Consider the following 21,640-nt stretch of genomic DNA (forward strand, 5'->3'; position numbering starts at 1 on the left):
CCACCTTGATTGGTAGTTGCAGGTTTAACTGGTTAGGGGTATATTTCTTACCTATAATAGATTTGATTTGGTGATATTCAAAAAAATTTGGTGCTGCTAATCACATGTTGTGAAGTGAGCGTGTCAAATGGTACAAAGTTTCCGCCCACTATGATATTTTCTAAATGTGTTATTCCTTTGTCCTTCCACTGAGTAAAGTTTATAATTCTTTTATTTTGCAGGATGTCAGGGTTGTTCCAGATGGGTGTCTGCTTACATGGAATGGGTGAACATTTGTTTATTTTAAGAAATTCCCACCAGGCTGTCAAAGTGGAGCTGATGTTCACACTTTTGTAACATTTATGATGCTTAATGGTCGAACTAATGAATGGTAAGTCAGAGATTGCTAGATCATCACACATTGCTTGCTCTATATCTAGCCATGGCTCATCTACATAACTAGGTTAGATCCATTTGGAGATATACTGCAGCTTATTGGCTAGGAAATACTGGCCAAAGTTGGGAAGGTCTAAAGTGCCCCTGTCTTTGGTCTGTTGTAATATATTTAAACTTATACGTGATGGTTTGTTTTCCCAAAGAAATTTAGATACGTGTGAGTCCAGTGACTTGAACCAACTAGAGGATGGTTTGATGGGTAAAGTAATTAACACCTGAATAAACTACTACTACTACTAATAAGCTCAGTTAAAGTACTGGTTAACAGTGTAACAGAATCCTCTGATGGTTTTCAGGTAACTTCTTCAACATAAATGCAGTAGAGCCATTTGTCATACAGAATATATGTTTTATTTAATTAACAAAGGGTCCAACTCATTAGCCATTAGCTAACTGGGAATTAAAGCCCAGGCAGTAGTCACAGACAGCCAACCTGTCACTCAGGTCTTAATTATGTATAAAACCTGAAATATAAAATATGACTGAAGTGTTATTGTAAGATATGTAGTTTTAAGTGGTAAAATTAGGTATAAAGAAATAAATCTAACTCTATATTAACTGAAATATCTTAGTAAGACAAAATTTTTCAAATGAGATTAAACACAAAACTGTCTTTCTTTTTTTTTTTTGAAGGAACAAAAATCTTATCAGTTTTTTTTCCTTTTATCTTTCTTTTTTTCTACATCTCCCTATGAAAGCACACAAACACATTCAGATAAATATTTGCATACCGTAGAGGAACTGCTGTATATGTAAACACACACACACACACACACACACACTAGTGTACTGTGGATATAAATGCATACATGCAGTTTTACATACATGTTTCCATAACTATTGACTGTGCCTGTGCTGTCAACGCCAGAAGCAGCTGAAGAGAAGGAGGAGGAGGAGGAGGAGGAGGAGGAGGAGGCTTGTGCAATGCAAAGCCTTGATTGGCCGTTGCCATAACAACACAGGAGGGCCCAAGGCAGAGATTGGTGTGGGAGGAGCTGCTGGCTGATTATAAAACCGTTCTGAGGAGCAGTTTTTCTTCTCCTGAGCTGTTTCCACTGTGTGTGTGTCTGCGTTCAGCCTTTCCTTCACTCCGGTCCGACTGAGGCTGCTCATCCTGCTCTGTGTCCAGAGGACGGACGGACGGACGGACAGAGGGAGGGAGGCCGAGCCATCACCAGGACTGGAGGACAGGTCGGTCGTCTGTCCATCACTGTTCCTCAGCCTCCTGCATCTTGTGGATTTATCTCATGTGTGAGTGACACCTCTGCAACTGGAGTGAAACCTGAGCGGAGGCAGGACTCGGCTCCACACTCTGTCCTCCCCTGGCGTGGATGACCTCTGCTCTTCTGTAAGTATTTGTGATGCAGCTTTTTCACATTCTTTCTCATTTAGCAGAAGATAAACTCAGCTTATATCTAAGGTCAGGGGTCACATAAACAAAGAGGCTGATTCTTTAATTAATCCTAATTATCTCAGTCTTCAAGTGTCACTTTTTTAGGTTTTATTTTGGAGGCTAAAATGACATTTTAAGGAGATAATGCATTTAACAGCATGCTGTGTGGTACTGAAGTTTACAAAAACACTGGTGCTTCTTGTCCGGCAAGAAAAACAAGAACATCTGAAGACCTGGACCCCACCCACTCATGCACCTCTGTTCACTGATGAGTGTCATGCATTAGTACTCACATGTAAACGGACTCTGCAGTTGTAGTTATGTCAGAAGGGCAACTCAAATATACAGAAGTCCATGCCTAACCACTGTACACACAGCAGTGTGTACCTAACGCATGAGGGGGAGGGGGGTGGCAGTGGCGGTGCAGTGTGCACAGCCAAAACAGGTTCCTTTTTCCAGTTTATTGTCATGCATTGTTGAATCATGGACAAATATAGTGTGGATCTTTATGAATGGTGTGTCTAAAATAAAACCCACTGAGTCTCACATCCTAGTAAGAAGTTGCATTGGTAGAAGGTCATATGTTCAACCATGTTTGTAATGTCTTAAAACCAACTAAATGACAGGGTAAATGTAAAGTTGAATTAGTCTTTCAGTAGCGCATAACAAAATTATACATCATTCACCAAAGAAATAACATTACTGAAACTGTGTGCTTTGGAGATACAGTAAGATTAACATAGGACTGTGACATTTACGTCACCTTTATTCTAACCTTCGAAAACAAAAAAACACAAGATTAAAAGAATGAGGAAAGGAACAACAGTGGTGTTTATCTGCCTCCAAAGCCACCAACAGTAGCATATCTGGCAGCAGCAGCTCTGTATGTACCTACTGTTAGCATTACTTATTAGGATTAAAATAATCTTTTTATGGGGCTGTAGTTTGTAGTACTTTGCTAAGTTTCTTATTTTATAATTGGGTGCTTCTATGAAACTGGTCCTAAAAACAGGACATGGGGCTAAAAATTCAAACCAAGTTTGGAAGCACTTTGGGTCTATTTTAAAAGAAAATATTTACTGAGATAAAAGAGAAACAATTTTTCAGATAAAACACATTTTTATATTATTTTGATACAAAAATCTGTATGTAACACTGTAAAAAGGACACGAAAATTATGCTGTACTATTTTTTCAAACACTACATGGTATCGGTTCGACTCAACTCGACTCGGCCTTTTTGCGTTTCCATTACGAAAAAGGACCAAGAATCTGGTACCTGGTACTAGTTTTTCAGTATCACCTCCGCTGAGGTTCCAGGACTGGAGAACAGATACTAGTGTAAACACTGCAGACCACTGATTGGTCAGAGTCGTCTCTGTGACCCGCCCTTTTACAAAAACCAGATGCAGAAGTGGACAGTAAATATAACGGTAGGTTAATCCACATGATGACAGCCCAAAAAACTACATCATGGTCGGTGGAGATTCAGTCTTTGGTGACCAATGTAAAAATTTAGCATGAGCTTACCGAGACAACACACAACAAGCAAGTTTATCAGTAACTCTGAGCAGACGACACGGAAGTAACGCACCGCATCGCTATGACGTCCAGGTACTGTAAAGTGGGTAGTATCCTGTAATGGAAACGGTCTCCAGGAATAGGACCTGGTACCAGAGTTGAGTCGAGCTGAGTCGAGTCGAGCTGGTTCCACATAGTGGAAACGCGGCGTTTGGTTCCATCCACTTTTTTCATCCAATCTATGGTTTTACCACCTTTCAAAGGTGACCTAAACCCCAGCCTCACGCAGAAACATTACCGTATCCTCAACCTTGTCTTACTTTTTTAGTACGATAAGCAAGAATGGGCTGAAACATGTAAAAGATGTTTTGTCATCAGGTTTGTCAAGCAGAAAGCCAACAAAGTGAGGCAGTGATATGTGTGAACGCATGCATCATTATTTCTTTGATGCAAGTATTATTCTATGTTCTGTGTATACGAACGGGGAAGGAGCAGCTAGATAACATCACATGCACAAAGTAATTAGAAATGGCAGGTAACTGAGAGAAGGAACAATAAGAGGAAATGCACATATAATTAGACATCAGTCATGGTTATTAGAAACAAAACACAGCTTTCTCACTCTTCTTGCATCCTGTCCATTCTCATTGCTTCTTCCAGCCCTCATCAAAACCAGCCAGACAATTTCTATCTACTGTTAATAGGATTTCCTCTGACAATATCCAGTCCTCTGGTACGCGTGTGAAGCACTAACTCCTGCACCCACCGGACTTTGTTCACCAGACATTTCCCTGATATTCATGTCTGCAAGTGGGATCATCAGGGTCTGTACACCTGCCTCAGATAATTACAATATAATTAGGTTCTTCAGCACTTCGTACTTTGTCTCTGAGAATAGTTCTTGCTGTTATTTTTTAGTTGCACGGTAGTAATCTTTTGCCGTCATGCTCTGCAGCTGAGGCACAATAGTAATATTTACATAAGAAGCTTGTTATTGGGTTCCTGGTTCATCACACAGGCCCAGGTGCACTCAACCATGATAATGTGAAGATAGGCTATAGACCAGGCTACCATATTTAATAATAGCCCTGGCACCAGCGCTGAGCACTGCTTACAGATGAACAAACACATGCAAACATTTGGTTAAACCACCAAATGGAAGGCAGTTCACACAGCAAGTTGATGTACTGGCCTCTGTAATGAAACACTGAAAGGTTTAATGCTTCAGCAAGCAGGAATCTTTTGTGAAAATAAGCCCATCGTCTCAATAACCTGGGGTGTCACGGATCCTTCGTACTCATCTCAGTTATAATTAGAAAGGCTTTAGTGGAGCAGTTCCCTTAACGGGGCAAAGAACACAAGCTTTTATGGCTTTGTTATTGTTTTGGTTTTATTCTGCATGTTGGTAAATCTGAGTTTTTCCTCTGCCAGTGTCTGAAGTAAAGCTGCTCTAGGGTATTGTAAGTTTTTCTTGTGCTTTGTAAAATCAAACTGAAAAATTAGCAGCAATGACAGATTTCAACAAGTGGTTCCAGGCATAATAAACCCCGCCCCTCGCACATATTGTAGCTTATTTTGGCATCGATCCAGCTGATGTCATCATGTCTATGCATGTGCTGATGTCAGCATATCTACTGCCTCTATATATGGGCCTTGTTTGAAGCAAATTGAAACAAAATTGATGTTTTTATATACATGTGAAATTTCGCCCATTCTAAGTAAACGGGAGAAGAAAAAAGATTTTAAAAATTCGTAAAAAAATTAAAACTTTGACCTACTTTTCCCAAAATGTAATGACATCTATTCTGCATCACTGGCAATCTATAAACCCAATTTGGTATGAATTCAACCAAAAGTTTTGCAGCTACAGACATTTGAAATTTCACCCATTGTAGGTAAATGGGGATTAAAAAAAAAGATTTTAAAAACTCATAAAAAATTTGAACTTTGACCAACTTTTCCTAAAATGTAATGACGTCTATTCTGCGTCACTAGCAATGTATTAGGGATGCAACGATATGAAAATTTCGTATCACGGTTATTGCGACCAAAGTTATCACGGTTATCATTGTTATCACAATATTGTTGAAACTGTGCTCAAAATGTTCAAAAAGTATTAATACACACACTGAAATAATTTAACCTAGTTGTATTTTCAAAAATACATGAAAAAACAGTAATAAATAAATACAATTAAATAATAGCCACAATGTACTTTCTGCTGGCAGAAACATTAAAATATTAACATGCAAACAATCAAATATACAAATGTGCATTAAAGATGTCACCTTATGGCCACTGTTTGACCATTTTCCATACCAAGTTTGAGTTGTTTTAGTTTTGTTTTTCATAGATAGATAGATAGATAGATAGCGCCTGGAGTGCTGCTGCTTCTCCAGGAAATGAGCAGCGCCATTAGTTTTCAAAGTGCAGTAATCAAACAAGGTTATCATGATAATTAGAATTTAAATGGTAAGACTACCCGTCGGGAATTTTACCACGGTTTATCGTTATACCGGTAATCGTTTCATCCCTACAATCTATAAACCAAATTTGGTATGAATTCAACCAATAGTTTTGCTGCTAGAGTGTTAACGAACAAACAAACATACAAACCGAACCAAAAACAATACCCCTTGCCTCCTCTTCGGTAGGTGGAGTAATAATCCTCTTTACTGTCAGGGGTCAATACTTATGTCAGAACCAGTAAGTGAAGTTACAGTAACTGGAATAAACCTAATGGAAAATGGGAGCCATTACTGTACAGATTAAGACTGAATGAGGATGAAGTGTGTTTTTTTCTTGAACAAACTGTGCAAAGTTCCCAGTGTTAAAGAGTTAGCCAGCTGCAACTCATTTGAAGCTAGAAAAATGGCTTGCATCCTATCCCTCTTGTTCTTTCTGGTGTTTTTCTGACATGTCCTCAGTCCTTCAGCAAAGAGCTAATTGGATTTAAGCTCCATAGTAAAGATATTTCATCCAATGTAAATGTCATACTCTACACCAACCTGCTAATTTGAGGCTACTTCATGACTTCAACGCCACCACAGCTAAGCTTCAAACTTGTGATTTAATTTCACACATTTAAGTCCTCCACAAAAATCTTTCCTCTCAGTGTGAGGGTTACTGGTTCTGCAGGTGAATAGAAAAGATACGAGGCAATAAAAGCATATTAATGATTAGCCTTTTTGAGTTTTCATGTTCACCATGAATTCTAACATAGCCACTTGTAAGCAGCTGCTTTTTAGGCACACAAAAGCTTCAAAATTCATGAATATTTTATGTTTTACAAAGAAATGTCAACATCTGCCAAGACCGTTTTGCAGGGATTTTAGAAAAAAAAAAAAAAAAACACATTCAAAACACTCATTGACTTTAAGATGAGGGAGCCGAGATGTTAAAAAATGCTAACTCACCTCTGGGGGCTTAAGATTAATTCCTGCAGTTCATGCAAACAACAAAGCACAGAACAACATACAGGTTTACTTTGCATGCAACCACTCTTGTAGAGGTATATGACTTAAAGGCGTGATATTTAGCTTTTTTATTACCTCCGCCAAGGAGGTTATGTTTTTGCCAGGGTTTGTTTGTTTGTCTGTCCGTTAGTGTGCAACATAACTCAAAAAGTTATGGACAGATTTGGATGAAATTTTCAGGGTTTGTTGGAAATGGGATAAGGAAGAAATGATTCAATTTTGGTGGTGATCGGGGGTGGGGGGGGCCCACGGGGGGGCCCATTTCCAACAAACCCTGAAAATTTCATTAAAACCTGTCCATAACTTTTTGAGTTATGTTGCACACTAACGGACAGACAAACAGACAGACAAACAAACAAACCCTGGCAAAAACATAACCTCCCTGGCGTGGAGGGGGCCCACGGGGGGGGCCACTGATCAGCCTTGGCGGAGGTCTGCGCTCTCCGAGTGCTTCCAGTTTTAAATGGAATTCCTCATTTTCAAACATTTCCTTGTGGTCTCCATAAACTGTAAATGCTCTGCTTGGGTCTGAATTCTTCATTCATTCAACTCCACAGGTCCATCTTCAACCCTATTTCTGAGTAATGACACCAGAAAGGTGGTTTGGAGCGCTGGCCCTTTAAATGCACATGAGACATTTCAGGCCCCGCCCCCTCCAGGTTGTTGGCTGTGCTGCTCTGTCCTGTTCAACCAACAACTGAACATTTTAGGTAATGGGCTCCAAGATTGGACATATTTTCAGTCTGGACTACAACCATTGCTGCTGACAAACTATTATGTTGTACTCAGAGAAGTGTTCATCAGAAGTCTGGACCTTATATGTGCAAATGTTGTGATGTAACTAGTTATAGATGCAACAAATTAAGCAGAAATTAAAATGGGTTGAAGAAATCCACTCGATTTTTGGTTCAAATTCAAACTTTTTTAACTATTATGGTCCCCAAATACACAAATAAATGTACCAAAGGCTAATATAGGTGGGTTTAGCAAAATATGACCCCTTTAACCCTGTAAAGCTTGAACCATTAAATCATTGACAGAAAATTCCAGTTCTTCGAAACTGGAGCCTTTATTGGTCCTTCTGAACAACCTAAAAATGTTTTTTCAAATATCAATTTCCATATATGAGTTTCAATTTTGTATCATATTTGATACATCGGGTCTCAATGCTCAAATATTATTTTTGAACAAACAAAACATAATCTAACACAAACATGTCTAACAAATTGTTAATTTCTTTTCTAAATGCTCCCAGTTCTTCCTCCTTCCTCATTAATGTCAGTCTTATAGTGTCACTGGAAAGGCCTCTGGTGAATGAACTCCTCCCCCTGGTGGATTATCTGTGTATTGTATGTATGTAATTGTATACATCAGGTTTTTCAAGAAAATTATATCACACTGATCAGGCTTCAAAACTCATGTATCAAATATGATACGTTTGGAGTTATAGGGTTAATTTACAACTAGTTAACCCTGATATTAGCATCAGCAACATTGTTGAAGACGTATTTACCTCACAAATGACCGATCCATCAATCAATCAAAGTTTATTTATATAGTACTTTACAACAACATGAAGAAAACCAAAGTGTTTTACATCTAAAAGCATGATTAAATTATAAGATAGAAACAGTTTAGTCAAATACCATAAATATGCATAAAACAATAAGACACAACACACAGCGATTAAAAAAAACACCACAGATTCAAACCTAATAGTGTCTCAGTGCTAAGGGTTTAAAACCAGTCCAAACAGCTGTGTCTTTAACCTGGACTTGAACAGGGCCATAAATTACCCAGCTTTAACATACTGACAATGATTTTCCTCACTTTTAAAAATATTGCCGCAAAGTCAAACCACCTCCTGGAAATGCAGCAACTGTTCATTATATTATTTATGTTATTTCTCGGACAAAGCATCACTGAAATTTGCATTTTCTAGATTCTTCAACCTCATTTCTGTTGCCTGCATACCAAGGTTATAATAGTTTTGGATTTTTCATTATAGTTTAATTTTATTTAGTTTTGACTTTTTTTTTCTCTAATTCAGAGTGATTTAATTGGTTTTCCCCTGTAAGTCGCTTTGGAAAAAAGCGTCTGCCCAATGCATAAACATAAACATAAACATAAACATAATTCAGTTAGTTTTAATTTGTTTTGAGAGCAGGTTTGCTAGTTTTTAATAGTTTTCATTTTTTTCTAAATGCTTAGTTTTAGTTTAGTTTTAGTTTTTTTTTAATATCTTTTCTCTTCTTCTCTGTCGTATTCAAATAAATCCCAGACAGGACTCTGCTGCTTTCTCCCAACTTTAGTCTCCATGTTTCCAGGTGGAGTGGGGACCAGAGACGACTGGAAACCACAAGTGACAGACCGTTAAATATCATATGGTGCCAGCAGCTAAAATTGCTAGAGCAAAATAAATCAATTTCATATCAAAGTGACACTGACAAAGACAAAAACAAAGGGAATTTTATTCAATTTTTATACATTTTCGTTAGTTTTGTAAACACACAATACAGTTTCAGTTACAGTTTTTCTTTTAATTACAGTTTTTATTTATTTCAGTTAAAGAAAATGTTTCTTCAATTCTAGTGTTCGTCATTTTGTTAGTTTTCGTTAACGATAATAACCTTGCTGCATACTTCAGTCATAGAACTAGCATACCAAAAGGAATGACCAATGGTGCATTTAGTGTTCAGGTTTCAGCTGCAGCACCAGAAAATGATAGGATTGTGTTGTGTACATGAGCAGCCATTCTAGCCCACTGCTGCTGCAGCCAGCCTCACATTAAAACACTAAAAAAAGATTTAAATGGCCTAAAGTGTTGTTGCAAATGCCTTCCTCACTCTCACCCAATAAGCTTCAAAAGCTCTTCACAGGTGGGTGGGCAGTGCATTCACAGCTCAGCTATCCAGATAATATAAAATTATCCTGAATATCTCAGGCAGCCAGTGCTTTTATTTAAAGAATCATGTTGTTTTGGGGGAAAATGAAGAAACACAAATGCTGACAAGCTGTGAGAGGCTGTTAGCAGACCGGCAGGGAATCCTAAAGTCCAGGTTTTGATTTACGAGGCAGGAGGATAGCCACGGCGTTCACTTTTAAACGTCATGCTCAACCGTGTGTTTTGGCGCTTCACATAATTGCAGGCCTTCTTTTCTAGTCTGGCGCTGCAGCTGTGATGGCTTATTTGAGGCCGGCGTGCACACTGACACGAGCAGAGGCCACCGTGGGGAATGTATAATGTGTTGCGTGTGAGCTGTGTGAAGGTAAACTGTGAGTCACAGAGCTACTTTTGTCAAACGCAAGACCATAGGCTAGGACCTGGGGGAAAACTCCCATCAAACACCACATCTGAATAATCACACAAACATAATGTGATGTGAGGCTATCTGACAGATGTGAAGGTCTAACACTCCTGATGCATATCTCTGACATTTAGCAGGAGAGGATTTAGAACAGTCCTGTCAAATACATGCAGTAAATTCAACATTGAGCTTTGTTTTCTGTTATAATTGAAGTTTGTAATGTGCATAGAACTGTTGAAAAAGGCTAATTATTCTTAAAGCAGTCATTTTGTGCTTTTTTAAACCGAATTATGCATTTTAAAACATTTCCCTGTGGTCTACATCAGTGGTCCCCAACCCCGGTACCGGTCCATGGACCATTTGGTACCGGGCCGCAAAGAAAAAAAAAACGTAGTTAATATTAAAGCAATTTTTTTCCATTAGTCTTGCAGAGATTTTATTTTGAAGAGCGACCATTTCCGCCCTCGCCTCACAACCGCTCACTTACGCCATTTCATGAATCAGTAGAAACACAAGCTAAAGAAATGAGCCAAAAATAAAATTCACTGGAGAACTTTTTCAGGAAGAAACGAGGAAACGATGAGACTGTAGAAGGGTCACAGACTGTAGAAGGGTCACCGACTGTAGAAGGGTCACAGACTGCAGAAGGGTCACAGACTGTAGAAGGGTCACCGACTGCAGAAGGGTGACAGACTGTAGAAGGGTCACAGAATGCAGAAGGGTCACAGACTGAAGCGTCACAGACTGTAGAAGGGTCACAGACTGTAGAGGGGTCACAGACTGTAGAGGGGTCACAGACTGTAGAAGGGTCACAGACTGCAGAAGGGTCACAGAAGGGTGACAGACTGTAGAAGGGTCACAGACTGCAGAAGGGTGACAGACTGTAGAAGGGTCACAGAATGCAGAAGGGTCACAGACTGAAGCGTCACAGACTGTAGAAGGGTCACAGACTGTAGAGGGGTCACAGACTGTAGAGGGGTCACAGACTGTAGAAGGGTCACAGACTGCAGAAGGGTCACAGAAGGGTCACAGACTGTAGAAGGGTCACAGACTGTAGAGGGGTCACAGACTGTAGAAGGGTCACAGACTGCAGAAGGGTCACAGAAGGGTCACAGACTGTAGAAGGGTCACCGACTGCAGAAGGGTCACAGACTGTAGAAGGGTCACAGACTGTAGAAGGGTCACAGAATGCAGAAGGGTCACAGACTGAAGCGTCACAGACTGCAGAAGGGTCACAGACTGTAGAAGGGTCACAGACTGTAGAGGGGTCACAGACTGTAGAAGGGTCACAGACTGCAGAAGGGTCACAGACTGTAGAAGGGTCACAGACTGTAGAGGGGTCACAGACTGTAGAAGGGTCACAGACTGCAGAAGGGTCACAGACTGTAGAAGGGTCACAGACTGTAGAGGGGTCACAGACTGTAGAAGGGTCACAGACTGCAGAAGGGTCACAGAAGGGTCACAGACTGAAGCGTCACAGACTGCAGAAGGGTCACAGACTGTAGAAGGGTCACAGACTGTAGAGGGGTCACAGACTGTAGAGGGGTCACAGACTGTAGAAGGGTCACAGACTGTAGAGGGGTCACAGACTGTAGAGGGGTCAAAGACTGTGGAAGGGTCACAGAAGGGTCACAGTCTGTAGAAGGGTCACAGAAGGGTCACAGACTGTAGAAGGGTCACAGAAGGGTCACAGACTGTAGAAGGGTCACAGAAGGGTCACAGTCTGTAGAAGGGTCACAGAATGCAGAAGGGTCACAGTCTGTCTCAGTTCCAGGTTCCTCAGGTCCTACAGGTGACACACCAGCTCCTCCAAACTGCTGCGACACATCCATCCATGTTTGAGACAAATTCAAACCTCTGTTCGTTCTGGATTCAAGTCAAAGCAGAACATGCGGATATCGCCACAAAAGCCCTGAAAGTCCTTCTTCTGTTTCCAACCTCACATGTTTGTGTGTCTGGGTTTTCTGCGATGACAGTTACCAAAACAAGAATCCAGAGTAGACTGGATCTACGGAACACAATCAGAGTGTATGTCTCCATCAGCCCCAGATGGAACCATCTAGTTGCAGGGAAACCAGTCCACGGTTCCACTGGTTCTGCATTAGGCTGAGTTGATCTTCTACTGTAGAATCATTGTAACTGTCTGATCTACAGTGTAAGTGTTTCAGATCACATGCTCGGAACAGACAAAGGTTTTTGTTATTGGAACCCCCGCACCTCTACCTGGTCCGCGGAAAATTTTCATGCAGGAAACCGGTCCGTAGTACAAAAAAGGTTGGGGACCACTGGTCTCCATAAACTGTAAATGCCATGTTTGGGTCTGAATTCTTCATTAATTCAACTCCACAGGTCCATCTTCAACCCTAAGTCGGTATCATAAATTGCATACAGATAATAATAATAATAATAATAATAATAATAATAATAATAATAATGGATTGGCTTTTATATAGCGCTTTTCTAGACTCCCAAAGCGCTTTACATTATTGATCCATTCTTCATTTGCTCTCACATTCTCCCTCTGGTGGTGGTAAACTGCATCTGTAGCCACAGTTGCCCTGGGGCAGACTGACAGAAGCATGGCTGCCAATTCGCGCCTACGGCCCCTCTGACCACCACCACCACCACCACCACTTTTAATTGACGTGTTATCTGTATGCATTATAAGCTTTCTGCGTGTATGTTCACGCCGCGTAAAATACCACGCAATTAGCAGTTACCGCGATTAGCACAATTACGGTTAGGGTTACTGGTTAGAGTTAGGCTTAGGCTTAGGGTTAGCAGTTACAGATATGTAAACCAGAGATCTTGGCGTACACTGACGCACAATCAAATGGCGTTGAATAACACGCGAAAGGATGAAAATGTGTATGTATAGCACGCCAAATGCCGTAAGAACTGGCGTGACATACAATGTGATTTCATGAGATCAGTCTGCTATTTCTGAGTAACGACACCAGAAAGGTGGTTTGGAGCGCTGACCCTTTAAATGCACATGAGCCACTTCAGGCCCCGCCCCCTCCAGGTTGTTGGCTGTGCTGCTCTGTCCCGTTCAACCAATAACTGAACATGTTAGGTAATCTGCTTGAAGTTTGGACTCAGAGTACTCGGAGAAATGTTTGTCGGAAGTCTGGACCTTATATGCGCAAATGTCATGATGTAACTAGTTATAAACGTAACAAATTAAGCGGGAATTCAAACGGGTCGTAGAAATCCACTCAATTTTTGCCGGAATGAATATAAAGATAGCTTTGCAGCAGCTGGAGGGTTCACATTCAAACTGTTTAAACTATTAGGGTCCAAATCCACAAATAAATGAACCACAGACTAATAAAAGTGGGTTGAGACAAATTTGACCCCTTTAAGTTGTGTTCGACTTCTCTTCTATCGCAGCTCTATCACGTCGGCCCTGATACAACCTGGCTTTAGAATGCATCTCCACATGCATATCTCGATCAGATCTGACTTCCAAACACAACACACAAATAAACACTTCCATTCAAGTGAATAAAACAAAGTACATTTCATTTCCTGAAAGGCACTGTGGCCGCTCTACAGGCTTTCCTGTTTTAACAGGTGGGCTTTGTCATGTTTCTTTACAAATCCATCATGAATTGAAAGTGATGAAAGGACGCTTTATTGTGCCTTTCAGATCAATAAAGTCACCCTGAAATCATATTTGATGTTCAAGTGTTTTTATATTATACATCTTGTGCTACATGCCACTCAGCGCTCAGAGTCTGGCCTTCAGGATGATGTTTTCTCCATATTTTTAACAGTGTTTTACACTTTTAAATTTTGTTGAGAGCCATACAAATTTGTTCTCTCATCCTGTGAACAATTTGCATTCAATGAAACACTTTTATTTACATCCTTACACCATTGCAACAAACTGCAACAGGTAGTGGTGTGCAATACTGCATATTTTGGAATCAGTCTGATACTGAGTAAATACAGGGCCAGTATCGTTGGTATTGATACCAATATGTTTCAATTCCATTTCAATTAATTGCTAAATCTCAATTAATTTTCATGACCTTTAAGTGTTTTGTGATGTTTCCTTTTTTATTATTAAATAGTTAAAACCCAGGACAGAATTTGGACAAAGTTTATAATTAAATAGAAAATACTCTATAATCAAAATAAGTTTTTTTTCAGACACAATAGAACAGTAACAAAACAATTTTTCCCCAAACATTGTCATGTCTGGAATTTTTTTCTTAAATAAACAAAGTGCACAAAATGATCACCAGAAACCAAATTCTTTTTTTCAGGTAGTGTTCAGAAACTGCGATACAAAAATTAAATTAAAATCATCTGTACCATATAGCTTTTTACAAATTATTCAGCTTGTTGTTGTCTCATGTTCGGCCTAAAAATAAAACCACATGGCACTCCTCTTCCATGCCATTCTAAACTAAAGTATTGATCTCACCACACTAGCATCGATCTGATACCGATACCGACTCGGTATCGATACTATCAACATTTGGATCGATCTCCTCACCACTACTAACAGCTACAGATCAAGGTTATTATCGTTAACAAAAACTAACGAAATGATGAAAACTGAAATTGTAAAAAATTGGAACTGGAATAAATAAAAACTATAATTAGAAGAAGAAAACAGCAACTAACTGAAAATGTATTTTGTGTTTACAAAATTAACTAAAACGTATATAAATTATGAATAAAATTCCGTTCGTTTTCATCTTTGTCAATGTTGGTTTGATATGAAATTGATTTATTTTGCTCTAGCAATTTTAGCTAGCAGCACCATATGATATTTAACGGTCCATCACTTGTGTTCACTTGTGGTTTCCAGTCGTCTTCTGGTCCCCACTCTACCTGGAAACATGGAGACTAAAGTTGGGAGTAAGCAGCAGAGTCCTGTCTGGGATTTATTTGAATACGACGGAGAGGAAAAGAAAAGATATTAAAAAAACTAAAACTAAACTAAAACTAAAAATCTAGAAAATAACAAAAACTAATAAAAACTAGCAAACCTGCTCTAAAAATGAATTAAAACTAGAAAAGCACTCAGAGAGCACAGACCTCCGCCAAGGCAGATCGACCCCCCCCGATCACCACCAAAATGTAATCATTTGTTCCTTGTGCCAGTATCAACATTTCCTGAAAATTTCATCGAAATCCGCCCATAACTATCTATTATCTTGCACACGGACAAACAGACAGACAGACAAACAAACCAACGCCGGCAAAAACAAAAGCTCCTTGGCGGCGGCAACTAACTGAATTAGAGAAAAAAAAGGTCCAAACTAAATAAAACGAAATTATAATCAAAAATCCAAAACTATTAGAACCTTGCTATGGATTAGTGCAGAATATCAACTTTCCAGTAAATAAAGATGGACACAGTGATGGCTCTGAAAAAGTGAAGCCAAAACATCTGGAACTCCTTGTCCATACATTCATAATAGTCATAAATCCTGCTCCTTCCCTGTCATTCAATGGGATTTCAGCCAAGCGAAAAGCTCAAAGTACGTCCAATACCGTTTCCCCAAAGGCGGTTAGGTTTTAATCAGGCTTAATTTTTACACAGCGGGAGGAAATGAATAACAGTTTTCTGAGCTTATAAATGTCAAACTCACCAAGGCATGTGAACGGCACAGGAAAAGCCACAGTCGTACAAGACAAAACATGTCTCCATATAGATGTAAATGTCTTAACATAGATGTAAATAATCACCCATGAAAAGACGAAAACAGCATAACATGATGAAAAACAACCTAAAAAAACCACAACAAAATGAAAATACAGAGGAAAAAAGCACTTTCAGCTAGTGTCGTAGCAGTGTTTTTGTTAGCATTTGTTTGTTTCATGTGTATCTTATTTTGTGTCAAACATGTTGTTGCCATGGTAACATGACCTATTGGTGTTAGCGGTGATGGTTGCTGTTATATTCTGATATTCCACCGATAAATGCAGCTATTTTGAGAGATGAGATGAGCCACTAAAATGCAGTCGGAGCATATTTTTTGTAAATTCGAGTCCAGAGAAAAGTGGACATAGTCAAAACAGAAAGGGATGGTGTTTGGTTTTACATAAATATAAACATGGAAATATGCAAAAGCAAACAGAATGCTCAGCTGTTTGATCCACTGTGTGGCTCAAGGGCTGCAGACATCTGTAAAGCTGGATAGTTTTTTTGCCTGTAACTTAATGTGCACATTTTAATCAGTAAATAGACCTTAAAGGAGTGATATTTGGTTTTTTTAAATAGAATTCTTCATTTTCCCACATTTCCCTGTGGTTTCCATAAACTGTAACTGCTCTGCTTGGGTCTGAATTCTTCATTCATTCCACACCACAGGTCCATCTTCAACCCTATTTCTGAGTAATTGATGCGAGAAAGGTCCTTTTGAGTGCTGGACCTTTAAATGCACATGAGACACTTCAAGCCCCGCCCCCTCCAGGTTGTTGGCTGTGCTGCTCTGTCCCGTTCAACCAACAACTGAACATTTTAGGGAATGGGCTCCAAGTTTGGACATTTTTTCAGTATGGATTATGACTTTTTTAACCCTTTCATGCATTAATTATGAGAACCTTGGTCAAGATTTTTTTCTTGAGTGTTTTTATTCCTCCTTAGGCATGAAAAAAATTGTGATTGAGTTTTTTTTTTTCCATGTAGTTACAAAAATGTCCATGCATTTAATTTTTGAAGTAAAGAAACGTGTTTAAAACCCAATATCAGAAAGTGAGATAAAAACAATGAAATAGAAACATTTTAATCCTGCTAATCTGATGTTTTCTCACATTTTAACATATTCTAATGCCAGTTATCACTCACTTCATATGCAACAAAAAAAAAACAAAAAAAAAAAAACTTTTTGTCTCACAAATAACAATTGATTTACACTCAAACATGTTAGTGCAGATCAGGTTTTACCAAGAACAGCAAAGTTATAGTAATGGTCTGAATGTCAGTGTATGGGATGGTGCAAAAGTGTCCACTGTGTTGGCTGATCTGGAACTACAACAACAAAACCTGTGAATATACAAGAGAACAGCTGGAGAACTGTCCACTGGAGTGACCACTGTGCATGAAAGGGTTAAATTAAATAATTGCTGATATTAGAAACATCATGATGCAACATTTTTTTCAGACTTGTTCCATTGGTAGATTTTTTTTTTTTTTTTTTTTTTTTTTGCTTGAATTAAGACAAAAAATCTTGAATTAAGCAAAAAAAATCTGCCAATGGAAGACGTGAAAATTATCTTGGTAAGATTTCTTGAAATCAGATTTTCCAGATCTATTGTCTATATATCAGTTCTTAAATCTCAGTGAAAAGTTCCTCTTTAGGTGATTCGGTCTTATTTTAAGTGTGATGAGATATTTGGACAAGAAATGAGAAAAATACACTTGGTAAGATTTAGATTTTTGCAGTGTAACAGGTAAATGGTTGTTCAGTCGTAGCGGTTCTTGGTTCTAGACCAGCAAAGGCAAGGCAAGGCAAGTTCATTTGTATAGCACATTTCAACAACAAGGCAATTCAAGGTGCTTCACACAGGACATTGAAATAAAAGAAACAAAAAGAAACACATTTAAAACATTATAAAAGAAACATATAAAAGGTGATTAAAAACAGCAAGTAAGAAAACAACACATAAATTCAAAAAAAATGAAATAAAATAAAATAGAATAAAATAAAATAAAAATAAAAACACACACATATTAAAGTAAAAGTTGCAGTGCAGAGTTTCAAAGAGAAAATAAAATTTAAAAAGTCAAAATCCTTTTAGTCAAAGGCAGCAGTGAACAGGTGAGTCTTTAACCTGGACTTAAAAGAACTCAGACTCTCAGCAGACCTGATATTTTCTGGTAGTTTGTTCCAGATATACGTAGCATAGAAACTGAGCGCTGATTTTCCATGTTTAGTTCTGACTTTGGGAACACAGAGCAGACCTGCACCAGATGACCTGAGTGGTCTGGATGGTTCATACTGGACTAGAAGGTCTCTGATGTATTTTGGGCCTGAACCATTCAGTGCTTTATATGCTAGTAAGAGAATTTTGAAGTCTATTCTCTGAGAGACAGGGAGCCAGTGTAGAGACCTCAGAACTGGACTGATGTGGTCCACTCTCTTGGTCTTAGTGAGGACTCGAGCAGCAGCATTCTGGATCAGTTGCAGTTGTCGAATAGAACTGGTTTAAGATTAGGCACTGGAATTAAACCCCCCTAGAACTGCCTCAACTAATGTAAAGATGTTACAGTTTGCTGTTTGTTCATGTGTGAATGTGCTCATGCAGAGCTCAGCTGAGTTGCAGTACTTCAGAACATCCCAGGACACAAGTTCAGTCACAGTGTTAGATGAATGTGACCACATGAAGCCCGGACCAGTTCTGGATGTGGTCCCATTGATCAGATCTGGAGTGCTTTCCCTTGTGAGCGCTAATGTGGCTGTTGATATGTGTGTTAGGGTTGAAGCAGCACAAAAGTGGCATACACATGGACTGACGACAAAGACCAAAGTACTCAGTGAATACAACTACTGTTCTTTCTTCTCATATATGGACAAAAGTAAAATATATGGACACAAATATATATATGGTAAAATATATTGGGACACACACTGTAAAAAAATAAATAAATAAAAAAAATAAAAAAAAAAACAGTAATATTCTGGCAGCAGGGGCACCAAAAAAATACTGTAAAATAACGGAAAATAACCATCTCATAAAAATACGGTAATTTTCCATAATTAACCCCTTCATGCACGAATTATGACAACCATAGTCAAGATTGTTTTCTTTCTTCTTGTTTTCATCCCCCTTAGCAGGGCCAGATTAACACTTCATTGTACCCTGGGCAACAATACTCAAGGGCCCCATCATCACAACCCCAGGATCCCTATAATCTGGCAAAATACAGAATAAATTCCAGGAATATATGTAAATATTTTCCATACTTCAATATTTAACTATCATCAAATGCATTTTGATGTACAAATGTGTAAATGCTCGTAGAACTACAAGTGCACCACTATAGCCTCCTGTCAAGGCCACTCACTTGCATATGATGATATGAAAACAAAACACATTAGCATCAGTATAATCTAAAATTGATCCACTACATTAGAAAGAGAGGGAAGTGTCCTCCATTTTCACAAAAAATAAATAAGAAACCATTTCCAAAGTATCCAGTATTTATTTAAGAACACTTTTTGCGGACAGTTTCATTTATAAGCAAAAGATAACCAGATATTTTCGTTATGCCCGAGCTACCCAGGGCCCTTCAGAGGTCGCGGGCCCCTGGGCAATTGCCCAGTTGCCCATATGGTTAATCCAGGCTTGCCCCTTAGGCATGAAAAAAAAAAAAGCAATGGAGTTTCTTTTTTTATGAAGTTACAAAAATGTCCATGCGTTTCATTTCTGAAGTAAAGAAACGTGTTTAAAACCCAATATCAGAAAGTGAGATAAAAACAAATGAAAAGATTTTAATCCTACTAATCTGATGTTTTCTCACATTTTAACATATTCTACTGCTAGCTAGATATTACTCACTTCATGGAGATAATATGCAAAAAAAAAAAAAAAAAAAAAAAAACTTTTTGTCTAACAAATAACAATTGATTTACACTACAACATGTTAGTGCAGATCAGGTTTATCAAGAACAGCAAAGTTACAGTAATGGGATGAACTGCAGTTTATGGGATGATGTATAAGTGTCCACTGTGTTGGCTGATATGGAACTAAAACAACAAAACCCATGAATATACAAGAGAACAGCTGGAGAATATCTGTCCACTGTAGTGACCACTATGCATGAAAGGGTTAAAGTACAGTTTTTGTATCAAATATGATACAAAACTGAAATTCATACATGGACTTTTTTTGTTTTGTTTTTTTTTGTTCAGAAGGACCAATAAAGGCTCCAGTTGAAAAGAACTGGAATTTTGATGGTCTAATAATTTTTTCCTTGACTGTAGTGTACATTAGAGTTGAAACGATTAAGTGATTAATTGATTAGGTGCTTGAAACAAAAATTAATGATTCGATTAAGCGACTCGAATTGATTGAAGGGAGATATTCTATTACAGTTTTCCTGAATTGAAGCTTCTTTGTGCATCACAATAAGTGTCCGTGTGAAACACAACAGTGGAACCAATGTTTAACAGCAGAGAAATGAAGGAAACAAAGCTTTGATTCAGGAGAACTGTGGTTGAAGGATTGTTTTTGGATCACTTTGAGTCGATTAATCGTTTCAGCTCTAGTGTACATTCTCAGGTAGGAGGAAGGGTTTGTTAATTCAGAAAGCTGCAGTGAACACATCTGTAATTCCTACCAACAACAGCCTCCCCAGTGTCATTTTACCGGCTGCCGCTCTGGCCTTAATCTCATGCTTTGAGTCTCAACAGACGTTTTATTATGAGACTGTCTGAAGATTAGAATCATCCGCCTCCCTTCTCTCTCCTTCCATCTTCCTCTTCCATCCTTCTTTACACCTCAGTGTATTTGTTCCTCCATATGTTCAGACCAAGGTTCTAATAGTTTTGGATTTTTCATTATAGTTCAGTTTTATTTAGTTTTGACTTTTTTTTCTCTAATTCAGTTCGTTTTATTTCATTTTTAGAGCAGGTTTTATAGTTTTTATTAGTTTTCATTTTTTTCTAAATGCTTAGTTTTAGTTTAGTTTTAGTTTAGTCGTCTCTTTTCTCTTCTTCTCTGTCGCCGTATTCAAATAAATCCCAGACAGGACTCTGCTGCTTTCTCCCAACTTTAGTCTCCATGTTTCCAGGTAGAGTGGGGACCAGAAGACGACTGGAAACCACAAGTGAACACAAGTGACGGACCCTTAAATACAGTATCATGTGGTGCCAGCAGCTAAAACTGCGAAATAAATCAATTTCATATCAATCTGACATTGACAAAGATGAAAAGGTAAAGGTAGGAATTTGACACCCTTGATTGTTAATATCTTCAGTGTAATTTTTACACTTCCTAAATTCATCCCGCGGGCCAGATTGGACCTTTTGGGGGGCTGGTTTTGGCCCCCGGGTCGCATGTTTGAAACCCCTGATGTAGATTTTCATAAAAGCTCAGAGTAAATTCAAAGGTTACTATTAGGGATGTCAAAATTAATGTATTAACACAGATTAATCCATCATCATGATTAATCTGATTAAAAATTTTAATCGTTTGACAGCACTTATATCACTTATCAGCAATTATATCAAAGTGATGTGTGTCTAGTATAAGGCAGATTTAATTCATGTGAAAGCTAAGAAGATCAGAACAAACCACAAATCCACTGTCTTCTCAGAGTAGAATCACATCAAAAGAGGAAAATGACTTGCACGACTTTAGAAGTGATGAGTAATATTAGCTTCAACATGTGGTAATATTGGAGAAATTAAAGTGTCGAAGGTCGTGTTTTCATATTCCACCAGATTTATAACAGTGTATAGCTGAAATGGTCTCATAAAACTGGCAAACTAACATTAATAATGTGTGTGTAATGTGTAATGTAAGAAGGGTTTCACATC

General features: G+C 38.5%; 1 protein-coding gene across 3 annotated transcripts in view; it reads left to right on the forward strand.

Moving 5' to 3' along the window:
- Positions 1-1,389: 1,389 nt before the first annotated feature.
- cdk18 (cyclin dependent kinase 18) overlaps positions 1,390-21,640 on the forward strand; it is a 154,853-nt gene continuing 134,602 nt past the window's right edge. The window contains exon 1 of one of the 3 annotated variants that reach the window (XM_030135219.1): positions 1,390-1,783. The gene's annotated coding sequence lies outside the window, so the exon portion shown is untranslated. The remainder of the gene's footprint in view (positions 1,784-21,640) is intronic. The other 2 variants (XM_030135220.1, XM_030135221.1) reach the window with 2 other exon arrangements.

The sequence above is a fragment of the Sphaeramia orbicularis genome, chromosome 5 (genome assembly GCF_902148855.1).
Source record: "Sphaeramia orbicularis chromosome 5, fSphaOr1.1, whole genome shotgun sequence".
In the NCBI taxonomy this organism is placed as follows: Eukaryota; Metazoa; Chordata; class Actinopteri; order Kurtiformes; family Apogonidae; genus Sphaeramia; species Sphaeramia orbicularis.